At 46.5% G+C, this 18,514-nt stretch overlaps 1 long non-coding RNA gene across 1 annotated transcript; it reads right to left on the bottom strand.

Annotated features, from left to right (window-relative positions):
• Positions 1-7,475: 7,475 nt before the first annotated feature.
• Positions 7,476-14,641, bottom strand: LOC119385108 (uncharacterized). The gene is made up of 3 exons (XR_005182091.2): positions 14,350-14,641; positions 8,354-8,489; positions 7,476-7,610 (listed from the first exon to the last, which is right to left on the bottom strand). It is a non-coding gene; the product is annotated as an uncharacterized LOC119385108 (long non-coding RNA).
• Between the last annotated feature and the right edge of the window lie 3,873 nt (positions 14,642-18,514).

Raw genomic sequence — 18,514 nt, 5'->3', positions numbered from 1 at the left:
TCGTGCGCATCGCCTTCTCAACTGCTAGCCTAGCTTCGCTTATCAAGGTGCATGCCTCAACCGTCCCGCAAGGAAACGAACGTCTGTTCGCGTAACATTGGCCGTTGCAAACTATCCTAGAATGCCTACTGCAATTGCAGTTGCTCAGTGCCCACTAAGCCATAATTCTTTCTTTGCGTATCAGCAAAAGAAAGAATTATGGCTTAGTGGGCTTAGTGCGTATCAGCCTGAAGTGGTACATGGAATACAATAACATCTACAACGTGTCTGTATTTAAGGAAGAAATATGTATGTATAGCCAGGAGGCTGGACTGCAGTACGCAGATGGAGAAAATGCATGATCGCAACGGACTCTGACAGGTTACGTCCTTCACCGCTTCAAACGGGATGCGATTAAGAATCGTCATCACCAGCGTCATCACCACCAGCAACCTCGGATGACGTGATTGTCAGCAAATTGCAAAAAAAAATATAATAATAAGTGCTTCCCTCTTGGGGCCATCACGGCCGTCTCCATAACATTCATGAAACTTACATAATGATTTTTTTTTTCGAAAGTCTGCCCTTAGGCATAATAATTATTGATTCAAAAATAAACATACAAATTTGCTTCATGTATGAAGTCAATTAATGAGCGGTGTTGAGGTCCACGAATCCAGCGGTCAAGGTCGGGTGGTCGGCCAGGCCTGAGGCCTGTTACACGGAGGTGACGACGACGGCCTAATTGCAGACCCGTGCAAGTCCATAATAAGTATGTGGCAGTTACATCGCGGATTGGGGCGTCGCAAAATGGGCACGATGTACCATACGGGCCGCGGTACTTGTGCTCCCACAAGGTGGTCACGGATGGGGTAAGCGCAACCCCAACACGAAGCCTCCGCAACGTAACCTCCTCTAGGCGGGTTAAACCACCAGGGAGGTCTGACCCACACGGAGGTATAAGAGCTCGTGTGGTACGTCTGAGGCTTTATTTTTCGCCGGAGCATCTGTTCTTGAGCGTCCTCAGGAAAATGCGGTAGTGGGTGCGGTGTAACTCACGGGCTCACATTGCTGAACTGGCCGCCATACGTGACGGATTGGCAACGCTGACACCTTTTCTTCTACCTGACAGGTGCTATCAGCTCATCATTCGTACGGATTCGACACAAGCTATTTACGATATACGACGAGTGAATCGGTCTACGTCACTCTCGCATAGTATTCACCATCTTGCTGCCTCCGCATCTGTGCGCCGTGTTCAGTGGGTGTCTCGGGCCGTTTTGCCGGACTTTGTCAAAGCTGATTTGGCAACCCACCCACAAGTTACATCATGTTTCAACTTTGCAGGTAGCAACTTGTAATGACACGAAAAAAAAATGTTTCAATTGTTTGCTCCTGGCACTTAGATAGACAACGCTAAGCGCGAGTGAAGAAAAAAAGGCAATTCGTAAACAGATTTATTTAACGTATGAAGTTATATTTAAAATGTGGTGAGTATACATACGATATATACAACAATAATACTTGCATGCGCATGTACGTGCGCTAACAGTAAAGATTTTTCCCGAGTTTATAACAGACAAATTCAAGGATCCATGTCTCATTAAACAGAGAGGAGGAAAAAAAATGTCACGGAAGTTTAGCATGAACCAATAGCACTTCACCGACATTTGATTATCCTATAGTAAAAACGCTTCATCCGTGCTAGGTAAGATATTCTTTCAAAGCACACAACTCAAGTGCCATACGCATCTGCATAATCTTCTGTAAAGCCCTGTCGACCAAGGAAACTAAATCCAAGCACACCGCAACTAGACCTCCCTACTGAAATGTTCAGTATGTCATACCAATAATTCCGCATGTTGTCGTACGAAACCCATATAGAGTCCACACATTCTCCATGTATTTGCCATATATTTCAGTAAGGATCTTAAGGGAAACATATGTCATTATTGGTGTGGTTTACTGAACGTTTCATTATAGGGCTGGTTCCCCTATGCAGGCATTCCGCGCATGCGCACTTCGCGAAATCTACCTTTCTTCTTCTGTTTCTCTAAGGCTCCTCATTGGGTCATCCTTTCCAACAATGTTTCAGGCACTCACTCGCTTCACTAAGCAAACGGTGGAATGCAGCTTTGCGTCAGTCATTCAAGTCTGGAGTAGTTGATCGTCAGCGCAGCTGATCACAGTCTCTTTTTTTTCTCTTCCATGAAATGCGCATAGTATATCGAGGCAATAAACGAGACACGATTAAGGCAACTCAAACCGGTGACAGAGAAACGTGTGATCAGTCGCAGCACGACAAGCATATGTCATTGATGCCCATTAGCAACATACACACGTTTGCTGCGTATGTGAAACTTCGAAAGGACATTTCCTTTTCTTTAATTGGCGAAATGCTGTAAGGACGCCACCCGGCGACTTTGTGTCAGAATGTGCAACGGAACTTGACTCGCTTCTTACAAAATATTATAGTCAATTCACACTTAAAGAAAATGCGCTTTCACAGTGTGTTACAGCGATTCCGCTCTGCAAAGTTCCACCAACCAATTGCACCGGTCGCACCGCCCCAACCGTTAGTTCCGCTTGTCACTTGTCCCCGCCATTCCTTGCAACATGAAGTCCACATTTCATAATAATAAACATCATCATCATCCTAGCCATTTCTGCGTGTCCAGTTTTGTACTGAATGTTCACTTCGGCGCCGAAGCATATGGCATCAGACCAGCTTCCTGTCCCATTTTGAAACGGAGCTGCGTCATGGTTGGCACACGTTCGGACGACAGCACTTCTAGCTCGATACGCTTGATTTAGGATAACTAGAATTATCCCTAGTGTGTAGCTGATGGTCGTTCACCCACCTAATACTGCTTCAAGCACTTAATCCATCAACTTTACTGCTGGATTCAGATAGCTCTGTATACTTTATGCTTTTTCCTACCGAACCCATGTATCAAGGAATTATACCAGCCGAAAACAGACGAACACAGGAAAGCCGCTTTCCTGTCTCCTTTACCGTTTCCTGCGTTCGTCTGTTTTCGGCTGGTATAATTCCTTGATGCAATGCACCAACTAGCCCAACAACGAGTTCTACCCGAACCCATGTCGTCCCTCAAGACCATTCAAGCAAGACAGAACTCGTTCAGGCAGAAGCTGGAGTCTTGGACTGAGGAAAAATCGTTAGACAGGGAGTTCAAGGTTATTCAAGGTCGTTGGTGATCGTTGATCAACGTGAGTGACTTGTTTCTTGTAAATTTCATGCTAAAATCACTGTATAAATGGAAAGCGAGATGTAACAATGTGTTCGTAAAGAAAAAATGAATTTTATAAACTAATTGGGAACTTCCTTCAATCGTCAACGCCACCTGTCCTCTTCTGTCCTCTTTGATGCATCTCTGTATGCCAACTGGACTCCGCCGAAGAGAGGCCACACTGCTTTATCGCTTATGGCTAGGGGTGGCATTTACGAAGTCCTATTCCTTTCGGATTGGAATGGCCGACAACGCTCTTTGCGATGCCTGTAGTTGCGAGGAGACGCTACACCACGTCCTGTGCGACTGTACGGTATATAATGTTCAGAGACAGCCACTGGCGTCTGTTCTAGCGCGCCTTGACAGTAGACAAATGTCTGTTGAAACAGTTCTTGCATGCCGTCAACAGAAGACATCACAGCTGAAGGCGACGAAGGCACTGCTGAAGTTTTTAAGAGAGACGAACTTGGACAAGCGGCTGTGACAGAAATGTCGCGTACCACGCAAGAGTGACCAACTGATTATGTGTGTGCTGTGTCATGTGCTATCTTTCTATCTTTCTCTCTCTCTTTCCTCTCCATCTTTAACTCTCCCCCACCCTGTCCCCGTGTGTAGGGTAGCAAACCGGCTGTCCTATACTGGTTAACCTCCCTGCCTTTCCTTCTCTATTATTTCTTATCTCTCTCTTCCTTCACTCTTGACGTGAAGGAAATAGAAGACTACTACAAAGCCTGAAATTCTGCCCCCTCGTAGATTTCATAGCGAGAAGCTGCTGAGACAGTATCACCATAGGCGTGCGCAGTGTTCCCCTTCAGGGGGGCGAAGGTTCGTCGCAGCGACCCCCTCCCAATTATGTCAATGCATGGCGCTGACATAGCGCCCCCTGCCCCCTCCCCCGCCCCCCGTGCACACGCCTATGAGTATCACCACACAAGTTAAACGTTATCTATTGCTTCTTTAATCAATGCCACAGAGAACACCGCCTCCCAGATCAGACCAGTGCACCGCATATCGGAGTGCGCAGATTACGTAGAATACAATGCTATTGCGGGCGCGCAGTGTGCCAGTGTGGTTTTATATTACAGCGCACAGAACCACTATGCATATACCTCCAAGTACATAATTGCACTTGGCAAGAGTCGCCCTATATCTACAGTGACAGAGGGCTAAAATTATAGACCAGCTATTACTTTTTTTTCTTTTTTTATTATTATTCTATAAGAAGTAACGCATGCCTAAATATGTATATTTTTTTTTTTTTTGTTATTTGCCCCAGTCCGTGGCTGTTGGTACGTTTGTTCATAGGTTTAGGATGCCGAACCACAAGCCGGTCGGACTAATTCGTGAAAGTTTGAAAGAGCCCCAACAAAGATGGTAGCTTAATTTGGCATCCAACGAAAAACCCGTTTTGTTTTTAGCGTAATACTGCAAGGTGTCATCAAAGCATCGACGACAAATGTTCAAGAGCGGGCTTGCTCCGTGTCTAAATTGTTCAACCCGTGTAACAGTCATGACATCTTGACATTTTGGCCGCTAACAAAAGAGGAGGACGGTGAAAGAAACGACAACACGGGCGGTCAGCTGTCCGTGTTGTCGTTCATTTCCCTGTCCTCGACTTTTGTTTGCGGTCAACATGTCAAGCAGTAAACGCCAACTAGGCCAGACTCAAGTTCTTCCGGAGCCATGACCCGACCTTGTATCATACATGGAGGACTCTGAATTACGCAGCCAGCTGCGGACGCAAGTGCAGTCCGAAACATAGCTCACGTGGATGTTTCAACAATGTTTCACCGGCCTTCATCGACTTGCGTCGTCCTTGTCAGGCTTGGCCTGACGCCTCGGACTTCGTTAAAATTTTAGTTTTTGACCTCCCTTAAATGTGGGCCGATTGATGAGACTGAAATACATTGTCCGAAGACACCCCCCGGCTTCCTATAATACACTCGGCTATAATACAACTCCCACCTACGATCTAGGACTTCGGGGAGCTTGCACTTTTCGCGCATAAATAATGGCTCATGTGACCAAATCTCACGTGAAGACGAGCGTATACAGTCGCCAAAAACTCTCATTGGGCGGTGTGTCTTAAGAATGCTGAATAGTTTCCTGCCGCCTCTGACGTCCATAAAACCTCAACTCCCCTTTTGTCCGTTTTCCCAACGTAAAGAATCTCGTCACCTAAAAAGTAAACCTTCGCGTTACTTTTGGTCATTTATGCGCTTGAGGACGGAATAAGGGTCCATTTAAAAGACATCAGCCGAAGGGGGCGTCAGGATCCAGTCATCCATCCACACTGAGCGTGTACAAAAAGCCTGTCGCGAACTGCTGCGCTGCAGCCGCTTAAATTTTGTTTCAGGCGAGCATTTAGACGGAGCGATCGCGCATAGCAAGCTGAATACGCCGGTTTTCATCCGATCACCGAAGCTAAGCAGCATTGAGCTCGGTCAGTACTTGAAAAGGAGCATTTAGACGGCACCTGGTGCTGGTTTCGACGTGCTGGTGCGAAACATGAGCGCCACAACCGGCGTAAGCACATCTCGTGGACGCTGGAACCATTCGCATTTTGTGAAACGCTGCAGGCTGGTGCCGCACGCTGCACAAGGTATACCTCGCCACATAACCTATAGCTTAATGCCTTTCTCTGCGTTCAGTCACACGAGCACGCAGACCGGTTCGTCGCTGAAACCGAAGGCCACCAACCGAAACCGTCCTATGAGCGGATATGTATAGATCACATTCAAGGGCATGTCGGATTCCCGAGCGTTACATCTTATCTCCATGTGCTTTCGCTTTCGGACGGCCCTACTCGCCCACGGTAACGCAGGAAAAGTCACACGTGATCGCACACTTCCACAGGAAAAGCTACATACACACAGAAACCGCCACTCGCTTGTATACTGTCCCGGGGCTCCTCAAATGGACGACCCCACACGAACAGGTTGCGCTGGCCTTAAAACGTTCGTCACCGTAACGAAGTGGTGAGCTTGGCGTCCCTCTGCGCGATGTAGCCGGGTGGCAGCGTAAGCTCCAAAGCCCTGTGGTGACACGGTGTGCTTCTCACGCTCACTGGCTGCGTCGGTTGGTAGGCGGGACTAAGCGGCCGCAGAGGAGTGATCATACCCGACGGCGGGTCGGCAGGTACCCGGAGCATGTCATCTGCCTTCATCAGCATCTCCGCCAGGGGTGCGGGCGCGCCGGTGGCCTCGGTTGCGGCCCTGAACGCTACGTCGGGGTGTATGATGCCCTCGGCGTCTTGCGCTGAAACATTGCGTGCGCAGGAAACAACAAAACACTTAGGATTTAGCTGCAATTGGCACATGCACTTTTGATTCACACGATGGAAGAAACAGCTGAGTGAGTACGTACACCCTTGCAATTTTTTAATGATATCGCGCAACCCCTGGACATGGTAGCGCCTAATATAGGCGAGAAGTAACGAGATCTCATACATGATGCGCAAGTGCTGTCTGCTGCGCTGTTTGCTTAGAGATGCATACACAGTATCAGCCTTATCTGTTCGACCAGAAAGCCGGTGTGACGATGATCGTCGTATCGCTGATCTCAATGCTTCTCGCCGATATCGGAAACCCCCATATCATGGGGTCTGCGCTCGCGCCGTATTATTAAAAATTGTGAGGGTGTAAACGATAGTGGCGTACGTTTATGAGCTGCAACAAATCGTGTTACGAAGACCAAATATTAAAGTACTTTCAACGTCTCGGCCTATGCGGAAAGCGATACCTATAAACGCATGAAAAGAGAAAAATCTCGAGATGACGTTCACTTCCGCCTCTCGTACTAGAAACAGCTTCTCTGCAAAATCGATTTTTTTTTTTTCAGGCCATACAGTACATAGAGTTTCTTAACGCGGTACAGCATATCTTGGAAAGCAATAATAATTGCTGGAGTTTAAGGACCAAAAACTACGATATGATTATGAGGGACGCCGTAGTGGAGGGCTCCCGAATTTTCGACCACCTGGGGTTCTTTAACCTGCACATAAATCGAAGTACACGGGCCTCAAGCACTTTCGTCTCCATCGGAAATGCCGCCGCAACGGCCGCGATTCGATCCCGCGACCTCCGGGTCAGCAGTCGAGCACCATAACCACAAGACCACCGTGGCGGGTACCTTGGAAAGCAAGTTAAGGTCTAAAGATGGCTGGCACCGCGACTCTCCGCCGCTCTGAACCTGAAGACAGAGAACGCAAGGCTATTCTGACATGACACTGACGTTAACTCACTGGTCCTCAGCGCTGCTGCAGGCAGAGTTGCAGCGGGGACGTGCAAGGCGGGAGACTTGCGCCGCGGCCTCCGACAGCACAGGATGCAGAGCACGGTCAGGGCCACTGCGGATGCCAGTATCACCACGAGGGCTATCCTGCACACCGCGCGTATACAGAGGGGAACGCTCGTTGGAGCGTCTTCATCTTGTAACTCGAGCGGCGCTCTCAAAAACAGGGAATAAAGTACTATAGGAAGATATACATATAACGAGTATCTCCAAACGTAGCTTCATGTCGTAGTCGCATACTCGTTTAGTGTCATAGGCGCGCGCAGTGTTCTCCATTAGGGCGACAAGGTTTCACCACAGAGCCCCCCTCCCCCCTCCTATTGGACGAGTCCCAAACACAACATGCTTCACAATTGATGAAAAAAAATGCAAATGAAGCAATTACTGGCTTGTCACAGTGGTCTGCCTTTGGTCCCTGGCTTTTCGGGAGTAAAGATGGGAAGTAAACAGTTGTTGGAACGCAACATCAGAGGTCTGCGGCCACCATTATCGTCAAAAACCTGCGTGGCCGTAACCCTGCTCTTTAAACAATGATGGGACAGGATTAAAAGTATGCGAAGACCCCCCTCCCCTCCATGTGCGCACGCCTATGTTTAGCGTGTATCGCTAAGCATCTAGAACATACTTTAGGTGTGGCTTTCCAAAGCGTCGGAGCTGCAGTTTCCAGCTGAGCCAAAGTAAAGTTATGCCGAGTTGCCGCTCAGAGGTAACCTCTTTTAAAAATCGGCATGGTATCGTGGAACCACGGCCATGAGAGCTTTTCGTTTGTATGTTGTCGATTATAAGGGATCGCTCCCCCGGTTTCTCAAGAATGAAATAAAGAAACTTACCAAAAGTACCATGCTGGATGGAGGTACGCCAGGATCACAACCGAGGTCTCTTCTAAGGGGCTGGTTCGGGGTTCTGGGCGCCTGCTTTATATCCATACACGAACCAGATACGTGCGATCTCGTTGTGGCAGGTAAGCTGGAAGACGCATATGTGAGAAAATTATGTTGATCGTATTTCGTGCGCTTCAGATCAATAATTATTGGTACAAGAAGACCCTGTGCACCTGTCCAATAAGTAAGTGACAGTAACAGGTAAACTGCTGTGTGAATACGGAGGAATGAAGTTATGGCAAATGAATATTAATATTTAGGCCATACCCGTGTACGCCGCACAGTACACGGGTATCCAGCGTTTTCTCCATCGAAATGCGACCGCCGCGGTCGGGATCGAAACCGCTAACCAGCTGAGCAGCGTAACCCCTGTACCACCGAGGCGAACTGCAATGGAACTAACTCGAGGCTATAACATCCATAGGGATATTCGCGAAATGTTGATGAAACCGTCACTTAAAAGCAGTGTGTTATAGGGTTACATTGGGTTATATGGTTCAGTTGTAGAAGTCACTGTATAAAAAGAAAAGAAAAAAAAACCGCTCGCATCAACTTACGCTAACATATTCATTTGGAGAAACCGATCACCTACATTATTGCACAGAAAAACAACAGATACCTGCCGCACGTAGACGACGTATTTATAATATCGAGACACGGTCGGGACAGCCTGCCTCAATTTTTAACGTTCCTCAACTCCTCTCACCCAACCATAAAATGCACATCACAATCCTCAACTGAGTGCATAAGCTTATGGACTAATCATTTATGTGCAGAACGGGGCATTAAAGAGAATGTTGTGCGAGAAGCCCTATAGTAATTCGCAATTCACATATGCGGAAAAATAAATACCATGTTGTTGTCGCTACTTCGCTTCGAAATATCTCGCATGCAAATAAAAACGGTTAACCATTACGGACATTTTTTTTTCGTTCCTGAACAGAAAGGGAACGGAACTTTTTTCAGTGGAACTAAACTAAAACCAGAACGAGAAACATTTCGTTCCGACACCCTGCTCAAAGGGCACTGCTGCAATGACGTAGCCAGGAATCGAGGGTTCAATCCCGCCGAAATCTTTCAGGTTTGCATGTGTATGTATGCACGCAGACATACAAACACGCGCACGAACATACACAAATCATAGTTGAACCCCCCTCTGCCCCCTCCCCCCTGAAAGCAATATCTGGCTACGCCCATGCACTGCTGGTGCTATTATGCCTTCCCCTTCCGCCCATAAAAAATATGGATGTTTGTCACACCGGGCACTATATAGAAGAGCATCGAGAGACACCTCAGTTAAAGAAGCCTAAGTTGCGCAGTGAAGCTTGCTTGCTGATTGAAATTTGAAACAAAAAAAAAAAGGCTCCTGGGAACGAAGCGACGAGCCTGCAACTACACTGCGTCGATGCAGCGCTGACCATCGTCGCACGAAAAAGATGGATATACGTGGTACATCGACCGTGCACGGCAGCCTTGGCCCGCTCGGCGTACTACATCGGGCCGCAGCCCACGTGCCCTGGCGTACGTGACTCGGCGGTATACAGGCACGGCTTGCGCACGGCAGTGTTACAGCGCCGGACTGATGAGCGAAGAGAAAATACGAACAGAAAATAATGCCGTGCAATGTTATCAACATCGTCGTTCTCCTGGGGAACGGATCACTGCTTTCCTGCAGCCGTGCCACTCTTGAGAGTATAGAGCAAGGGTCTTAGGAACGCACGTCACGTGGGTTTTTATGGCGGTACGCCATCTAAACCCGAGGGATTCTGACCCCCTCTTGCGCCGAAATCCCTGCTCTGCCACCTGAAGCCTTTTTCAGCCGCTAACAGCGGCTGTAGATGCATTAGTAGTGGCAGAAAAGGTCTCGTCGAATGCTGCTCGCGTTTTGATTGCGCTAAAAGCGAGTCACGCCCCTTTCTTACGAGTGGATAGATGACAGTTACCCGAGTGTGATCTTGGGGGAATCTCGGATAAGCGTATTTGCCAACGCGCTAACATGTATACTTCATGACCGAATTATTTAGCTTGCGTATATGCAACATTTGCAAAAACACTTTGTTTACGGTGCCTTAAGCATCACACAGGCAGTACCCCGACTTCTCTTACGCCGAAAGAAAAACTTAAAGCACGAATGCCGCCTTTTTGCATCGCACGAATGGAAATATGAAGTCTGAGGATTGTGTTTTGAACATCTCGCACACGCTTTGCCACGCCATTGATGCATTTATTCTCTGCAGACACATTAAAGAAATGTTTCTCGGCAAGTCCGGAAAACAAGATCTTCAATAATTGCATACTCTGATGACAAGATATTCGAATTGATTGATTGATTGATTGATTGATTGATTGATTGATTGATTGATTGATTGATTGATTGATTGATTGATTGATTGATGATTGATTGATTGCTAAGACCTGCCTTTTAGGTCGTCGTCGGGAAGTGGAAAGGAAGAAGCTCACGTTATTTTCACTAGGCACTTACATCTACCCTCCAGACATAATGAATAAAACAGACACAAGAAAGCGTTGCTGTGTAGGATAGCATACACTAACTGCACGCTAACCTTAAATAATGTTAATTCTAGTTAGCGTGAACTCAAATGACGTTCTACGCTATTTCTTGTTGCCTGTAGGAGTAACGAAATTAGCTGAGCATTAACCGCAGTTAATGTGAACGCAAACGATCAAATAACGTTCCACGCTAACTCGTACTTCTCTCTACTCAGCAATTAAGAGGACAACGCTTCGATTCACCGATCTAGTTTTTTGTTTTTTTACATATCTTTTTTCCCCTCCCCTTTATAGTCGACGATGTCATTCCCTCAGTTTCGCAACCGGGGGGGGGGGGGGGGGGGGGGGGGGGTCTGAATGCGCCAGATTACTTCCTCAGCACCCTGGGCGTTTACGGTTCAACCAGTTACGATTGAACTACCGGCCGTTATTAAAACGCCTCCAAACGAGCCAGTTGTTCGCAAAGCAATCTCTCGTTTTTTCGAATACGCGTACGTGAATCGAGTACGTGAAATCACCTCTTCGACCGTGAAAGCCACCATCGAGCGTATACACTTCGTGTCACGTAGTGACACGGATAAGCGACACGCGAATACGTGATTTTCGTGCACTTCAAGTCAACTCGTTTTTCTTCCCTTTCTTTTTTTGTTTTCAATTTTGGTCAGTCCAGCGGCCGTTCGACACGCTCTGCCGCTTTATAACGCTTTCGTGTCGCGGCCAGCGAGATAGCGTGCTTGCGCGGAGCACTTTATAAATTCTTGCGCACGACGGTACCAACACCTTCTGGCGAGTATTGATTGCGGAATACGAAGAGTGAGAACTGCTGCTGCACGCACTCGCACTGAGGCCCAAGGCGAAGGAATGTCCTCGCTTGAAGCCGAGTCACGCGAACCTTGCGCGATGCGAATACCCGTCGTTATTTTGCAGTAGCGAAACGATCGCCTTCTCACTGAAACGTAACCTCGCGTGCCGTGAAAGTGATCATCGCATTGCACATTCATAGGTAGCTCTTGAAGGCACGACACGTTTAAGAAATACAATGGCTTAATCGAACAAAAGAGCGAACGTAGGCAATGCCTCATGCATGTCCTCTCTATTATATAAACGAAAGGAATGGAAATTTAAGGACCTGTTTTTTTTTTTCTTTGTTAATGAGAACCAACAGACAATCAAGCCAAGGAAAGTATATGGAACGTTATTTGTAGTAATTACGGTATAAATGTGAATAAATTAAATTAAAGTAGACGAAAAGATCTTGCCGCTGGCAGGTACCGAACCTGCAACCTTCGAATAACGCACCGGATGCTCTACCAATTGAGCGACCACGGCGGTCGTTGTCCCAAGTTGTCTTTTCGTCCACTTTAATTTCTTCAGATTTATGATCTTGACATCTACAAATAACGTATACCCTATCCTTTCCTTTGCTTGACTGTCTTTTGGTTCTCACCAGATATGTATAGTTACGCGCGTGTTCGTACAAGTTGTTCATTCTTTAGCCGTTATTCCGGGCACCTTATGTGAGCCAGAATATTCCACTTTTGATGCATTTCCAGCGCATACGAGAAAAAGAAGAAAATGTAGACGCAGGAAGGCAGAAGAACATCAAGGGCACTGGTCTTCGACTAATTTTAAGGCGTAGAAGGAACAGGCTTTTAATGCATAGTGAACAGACGCCCGAAGAAAGAACGTGCCGCGTGCATGATGTCACACATCAGTATTGCATGTCAGACAAATGCTCAAAAAGATAATCTGTTTCTTCTTGCGACAAATCGATAGAGGCAGACCTTGCACAATTGTCACTTTTTTTTCGGATACAAAACGCCTCGTGAGCCAAACGGCATTTTTCGACGTTGTACCTGCCAAGATGCGCTGTAAATGCATCGGAATTCAGCGTTCCAACAAGCTTAGCTAACCACTCTAATAATATTTGCATTTCATCGTACATACATGAAACAACTCCGTTAATATACACCATACTTAAATAATTTTGTGGCGCGCTCTACTATAAGAATTTATGCGTTATATTTATCGGTTATTCGATTACCCTGCCCTGTTGTTACCATTTGCACTGCCTTCATACGCTGTGTGTCAGTCATGTATTTTGCTCCCGTTAAACCTATGCTTGAGAATAGATTTTCGTAGACCTCTAATGGGTCACCGACAGATCGCTTTTTACCTCGCAAAGCTTATATAGAGGACAACGTACGAATGGGTTCCTCCGGAGTAGTTTGAACCACATTGCGTAGCCACCGCAATATGACACGCTGGTCAGCTATGGTCAGCGCGCGCGTGTACTTGCTTGCTTCTTTCGTTTCTAACAGAAAGTAATAATAATATCTAGGGTTTTACATGCCAAAACCACGATATGATTACGAGGCACGCCGTAGCGGATGACTCCGGAAATTTTGACCACCTGGTGTTATTTAACGTGCACTGACATCGCACAGTACACTGGCCTCTAGCATTTCGCCTCCACCGAAATTGGACTGCCGCGGCCGGGATCGAACCCGCGACCTTCAGGTCAGCAACCGAGCACCGGTAACCACTGTTCCACCTTGGCGGACCTAACAGAAAGTATACCGAAACGCCAAAAAACTACAACAACAAAAAAGAAACGACACTTTGTAAAGCTGGTTTTTTTTTACACATACGCTCTTACCGTGGATAAGCCAGCTTTGCCGCATAATTGAGCGCGTTCTCTTAGTGAAGAGGGTACAGGTTCCAGGTTCGATTCCGGTTGACGCGCATCCGTTCATCCGTGTAAGCTTACGATTCCGGTACAACTTGTCTCCATTACAGCACTACAGCTTTCACGCCGATGCAGCTATTACAGTTGAAGCTTCCCCATATTAAACTGTATTCAAGAGGTGGGGGTTCTACTTTGATATTGGCATTTTCTGTTTTAATAAGTGACGTTCAGGAAAATATCCGTGCAGTGAAGTTCTACTGGGCCCCTTATAAAAGCGGCAGCCCTTGCATTTTAAACAGTGAAGATGGCACTTCATCAAACCTCGCTGCCTCAGCTATTTTTATTCCATCGAATACCTTGATCGCGTTGTCACCTTGGCTCCAACTGAACGTCACATACGAACATATACCATCTCTCTACACAAAATTTACCTTACATTCTACCTCATTCGCGCATTTCATTGCGCACAGTCCACCCATGTAACGTTGCTCGCCCAAGTGCGGCGCGTACTCGCTTGGCATCATTTTGTCATGGCACTGCCAAAGACTGGAACGGCCTTCCCCACCACATCGCTTCCCTCACCACACTGCCTTCATGGAACAAGTAACAAGATTCTTTCGTGGAAAATCACTGTAATTTTTTTATTGTATAATCACCCCTAATGCAATCCCCCGCAGGGGTCTCTGAGGTAATAACCCTAAATGAAATGAAATTAAAATCCCAAATAACTCGCAGGCTAGCTTACCATTGCGGTAGCTGATGCCTGCTTTCCCGACAGCCAGACGATGGTTCCTCACAGACGACCAGCGTCGGCTCATGCAGCTCCGGCGGAAATCGCACTACCGTCCACGTTTAAAGAAACTACCGCCACACACAAACTACAGTTCTTGGCCCCTTCCGATTGTTCGTACGAAACACGTACACCTCTTCGTGCGGCACGAGTTGTTTGGTGCGGTAAAGCCGAAAGTGAGCGTCGATGAGCGGCGCCGCTGCCACGTCGAACCGATGACCAGCCGGACTCGATGCTACCAGCCGAACCATCTGTCAGAAACGTGTCCTGCTCGCGCTCCGTGGACCTGTGTGTGTACGGCTGGCTACCTTGACAACGAGAAGGAGCCAGGTGTCGCCACGGGAACCGAGAGGAGAGCGAAAGCACTGCATGGGCGAGAAGAGAAAAACAAAAAAATCAAGGTTGAATCGAGCAAATTGGCCTTTGCTATAGGTGTAGTATCGCTGTGCCGTTCCTCTTGTTGTTTTTTTCGCCAGACCCAGCGCCGTTAGCCGAGCCGCCATGCGCTACAGGCAGGAAATAGTGAAAATTGCGCTCGCGTGCTCCTTCGTTGTGGACAACAATGCCATACGAAAAAAAAAAAAAAAAAGAAGAAGCGTCGTTTCGACTTGAGCGGAAGCGCGATGGAAATTGTTGTGTACCTGATTCCTCTCTACAACGCGGCATTCCTCACACCTCTATCTTATACCGCCTAAATACAGTTTTACAATTTTCTTTCTATTAGAGTATCACCCCTTGTTTGTTGTAATTATTTTTAGACCGGCAGCATGCTACATTCACATATTATATTCACGTGCTATGTTCAATGCTATTTTCGAACCTTGAACATTTTAAAGCTTTGCATGGAGCAAAACTTTAGCAGTAGCTCCGGCATTCACAGAGCAAAAGACATTTACAGAGGTCACTGTCATCCGACCACGGTAGTACTAATTAATGAGCGTCAAGAGTGGCGCAGGGGTGGCGCAATGTTCGCATAATGACTGCTATTCGAACAGAGCATGCACTTTCCAATACCAAGGTCGCTCTTTTTTGTTGTTTCCAGGCTTGCATACCACGCATCTATCTATCTATCTATCTATCTATCTATCTATCTATCTATCTATCTATCTATCTATCTATCTATCTATCTATCTATCTATCTATCTATCTATCTATCTATCTATCTATCTATCTATCTATCTATCTATCTATCTATCTATCTATCTATCTATCTATCTATCTATCTATCTATCTATCTATCTATCTATCTATCTATCTATCTATCTATCTATCTATCTATCTATCTATCTATCTATCTATCTATCTATCTATCTATCTATCTATCTATCTATCTATCTATGTTTCGAGAGAGCGAGAAGATGCAAAACAGTAAGTAAAGAGAAGGAGTTCAAACAGATGCACATCTTACATGCTACACTACACAGGGGAGAGGTTTCAATGAGAGGGCACTATCTACTGCGCAGGGATGTCAGGTTTCACCAAACTTCATGCAGTGTTTAAGCTTTTGGAACGCTATGCTCCTTCGAACGTGCTAACGCTCCACACTCTAAGAAAAAAAAAATGGTGTCTTTTGACTCTTCTTTGCAACGCATGTGACCCTCCCATGTATAACTCTCTTTAGAGAGGCACGCTGACTCCGTTTACGAGAGTCGTGGGATGTATATGACTCTCTTTAGAGAGGCACGCTAACTCTCTGTTAGAGAGTCGTACGTCCCACGACTCTCCTAAAGAGAGTCAACGTGACTCTCTAAAGAGAGTTATACATGGGAGAGTCACATGTGTAGCAGAGTCAAAATACACCTTTCTTTTTTTTCTTAGAGTGCAACGTTCGAAACGAATATGAATTAATTTACTTATGAGTGAATATGTAGATCTATGACGATGTGGTTGCATGGAATCATTGTGCCATTACGTGCGATGACCGAAGGGTAAGGTGAGGCGAATGAGATTCTTAGTATTTTCGACGCTTTACCCTGGTCTTTTAGAGCGACTCGGTGCAAGCGTGAACTATTTGTTCTTTGCTAGTGGTTTAGACGGCCTTGAGTATAATATGACTCGTAGTTCTACTAACTGTGAATTTTGCATTCCGCAGATTCGCAATATGTTTATCTCAGTTGTCAAGCTTAGACCCGCCGCGATGGTCTAGTAGTTATGTTGCTCGACTGCAGACCGGAAGGTCGCGGGATCGAATCCCAACCGTGGCGGCCGCATTTCAATGAAGGCGAAATGCTGGGGGTCCGTGTACTTAGATTTAGGTGCACGTTAAAAGACCCCACGTGGTGGAAATTTCCGGATCCCTCCACTGCGGCGTCCGCGTAATCATAGCGTGGTTTTGGGACGCAAAACCCCGACTATTATTATGTCAAGCTCAGTTTTCGTTTACGTCCTACTGCATTGCGCAGCACTTCAATGATCAAATTTTTTTTCGAGCAAACGGCGCCGAAAGCTATGACGTCCTTGGGAGCATTCAAACATGAAGTTGGCATCTGTCTTTCGCTTTCGCGCTTTTTTTTTCATGTATATCATTTTTCTTTGCGACAAGCGAGTTCCCTGGTAATTTATAATTTGGTGTCATAACCTCGCCAAGTCAACGATCGGTCGGGGCTTCGGACACTTTCGTGCTGAGGCTAGTTTGCATTTATTGCGGCAAATGCACGCACAAAGGCTGCATACACTGCGAGTGCGTCATACGCACGCAGGTCGGCTATCTGAGGCCGCTATTTCGGTCCTGGCATTCGCGCATATTTAATAGATCATGCGGACATGTGTGAGACGCACTTGGTACAATGCGTGCTGGTACAACGTGTGGTAGAGTGCGAAGAAGGCACTTCCGACTTCCTCGGCCCACTCGCGTCTTATTTGCGGCATACACCGCCTTTCGGCTTCCATTATTAACCTTCAGTATATACACCGTGCAAGAGAACGACAACTTGCACGCACGTAAGGTTTTGTTCCTACCTGCAATGAAATGAGGTGCCACATAGTATGGTTGATATCACGAATCAGTGTCTTTTTACACATGTAACTATACCACCATTGCATCTGATGTACATAACCTGCTTGACTGACTGACTGACTGACTGACTGACTGACTGACTGACTGACTGACTGACTGACTGACTGACTGACTGACTGACTGACTGACTGACTGACTGACTGACTGACTGACTGACTGACTATGCCACCATTGCATCTGATGTACATAACCTGCTTGACTGACTGACTGACTGACTGACTGACCTAGTGATTGATTGATTGATTGATTGATTGATTGATTGATTGATTGATTGATTGATTGATTGATTGATTGATTGATTGCAGCGGTGACGTCAAAATATTGGAGGCAGGACCTAGATGGATGTTCTGGTTGAGGGTTACGAACACTTCTAATCTTGTAGGCGCAGTTACTGTAATCGGTTTCTTAAAGTGTACTACTAGATCGAAGTACTCGAGAATATTTTTGCATCACGTTCCCATAGAAACAAGGTCACCGCGGCCGGGAATCGAGTCCACGACCTTCTGTTCATGCAGCAGAACAACGGCACAGCCACTGAGGCAACGCAGAAAGTAACGCGACGGTTGTAATTATGGTGGCTATATTCTGCTCCCGCCTATTACTTTAAAACTATTGCACATGAGGAAAAGTAAAAGAAAGCCTGGAAATTACGCTATCGAAAATATTTAATCGAGCTTAAGTACGAGAAGAGAAACGTTTAAAAACGCTGAAGCGAATGCTGTGCCGAAATCCTTGAGCTCCTTGATATCGCAGAGACCCTGCTCACCGCTTGAGCGCCGTCAGCGCCATGCATGCATGAGCGTCCTGCACGCAGCTTCAAGTGGAAATGCTCCACCAAACCGTCTATGAATACAATAGAGAGACTGTCGATTTGTGTGCTGCATTTTGGCTCACTCTAGCAGTATAACTTAAGTCAGGCCTCAATGACGCGGACTGAAAAATATATTATTGGGAGTTGGCTCGGAAGCAGGTGGCTGGAAATAAGACTGCGGGATCGTATATCTTTTCTAACTTATCCGATCATCCCGTACTGGTACGCGTATACGCGATGTAGCTTTGAGCGTGTGTTACGCCTGCAGAGAACACCCGTGGCTAAGTAATATT

This window comes from Rhipicephalus sanguineus, chromosome 3 (assembly GCF_013339695.2).
Source record: "Rhipicephalus sanguineus isolate Rsan-2018 chromosome 3, BIME_Rsan_1.4, whole genome shotgun sequence".
NCBI lineage: Eukaryota > Metazoa > Arthropoda > Arachnida > Ixodida > Ixodidae > Rhipicephalus > Rhipicephalus sanguineus.
Note: the sequence above shows the minus strand (reverse complement) of the source record. Positions and strands in the feature narration are given on the sequence as shown.